The sequence below is a fragment of the Leucoraja erinacea genome, chromosome 12 (genome assembly GCF_028641065.1).
Source record: "Leucoraja erinacea ecotype New England chromosome 12, Leri_hhj_1, whole genome shotgun sequence".
In the NCBI taxonomy this organism is placed as follows: domain Eukaryota; kingdom Metazoa; phylum Chordata; class Chondrichthyes; order Rajiformes; family Rajidae; genus Leucoraja; species Leucoraja erinaceus.
The window spans coordinates 31,436,086-31,437,605 of record NC_073388.1 but is presented as its reverse complement, the minus strand read 5'-3'; the positions used below and the strand labels follow the sequence as shown (position 1 = coordinate 31,437,605).

Below are 1,520 nucleotides of genomic sequence, written 5' to 3'. Positions count from 1 at the left end.
GCTCTATTGACAATCCAGGCCCAGCAGAGGTCTTCCCAATTCTGCAATCCAGGCTCAGTGATGGTCTTTTCAAATCTACATTCCAGTAGTTTAATTTATCGTGGCATGTGCGTAGTACCCGACTGATGAGGCCGTAGTACCTGATGAGGTAGGAAAAAAGGGGAAAAACATAGATTAGATTCCCCCCTCACGCTTCCTAATTCAGTGGGAATGAATTCATTGCCCTGGCCTCAAATCTGGTTTCTTGCGACATACATCGGTGCGTGGGGAATTCAATTGAATACAGTGAAATCGATATCGGGTGTTCCATATTGCTTTGTAATTCCAGCAATACTTGGGTTTAATATGTCTGTTTACAGTATTTAGCTCACCTAGTAGGTAAGTTTGCTGATGGTCGTATATTTTTGACGACCTGTAGTTTCCAATTGTTAAATAAATGTCACATGATATCGATTTATTATGCCCAAGTGGTTTGTGTATGTCACTACTGTGATGTTGTTAATTATAAACGAACATGCAAAATGGTGCACTGCAGGATAACATGCTTGCCAATAGAGCGTACTCAAAATTTCCAAACTAAGTTTTATGCCTAGTGTTTATAGTGATGATGACGACTCCAGATTAGTCCATATGCCACCATGTTTTGGGTGAGGGTAGTTTAAACATTAGCACCTAGCCTTAATGGAAGGTTCAAGTTAAGTAGCTGGAACAGCTGCTACTAACTCCCAATACTCTTGCCACTGTTGAATGGTAGGTAGATACCATTAATTGTTACAGATTGTGTCATACTGACTCTCCTATGCCAAGTTAAAGATAAGTGGGTAGAGTGTTGAATACCAAATAGTCAACAGTAGAGGATTTATATTTCAAGGTACTGCAATACTGGTTGATGCGTGGAGTGGACGGAGCAAGCCCCTCCCCATCTCCCTGTTCCAAATCAATTGATATATGGTCCCTTTATAAGGGACGAGTCAAAATAGATCTAACAACAACAGATACTCCGCTTGATCTTAGTCAAGGCTGAGAGCAATGGTTTCAATTGTAGATCTATCTGGATTGCATGACAAGCTTGGCTAAAAGAATAATAGCTAAAGCTGTGAGAGCTATACCCATGGATTAGTCGTTGTTAATATCATTGGAACATGCCATGACGATAGTTCCTTAATATAGCCAGGGCTGGTTGGAATATCTGGAACCAGTTTGGCTGTAATAGCCATGGTCGATAATTAATACTGCCAAGTTATCTCCAAGTTTTTTGAATGGGTACTGAATAGTATGCATCTTTTAAGTTGATGTCTACCATTAAGTATGCTTGGAATGAAAGGTTGGCAGTTTCAATATTCCAAGCGTGGCCTGGCAAGATACTCAAGTGGCAAGTCAATGACGGTGCGACATATACCATGTTGGGATTTCTAGAGCCAAAGGTTCATACTGGGTTTATTATGACCCCTTGATATCAATGATGGTGACATTACCACCTTGGTTAGTTGGTACCAAAGGTTCATATAGGCTTCTATATG

General features: G+C 40.5%; 1 pseudogene; it reads right to left on the bottom strand.

The window, feature by feature from the left end:
* Positions 1-852: 852 nt before the first annotated feature.
* On the bottom strand, positions 853-1,031 carry LOC129702440 (U2 spliceosomal RNA; annotated as a pseudogene).
* Between the last annotated feature and the right edge of the window lie 489 nt (positions 1,032-1,520).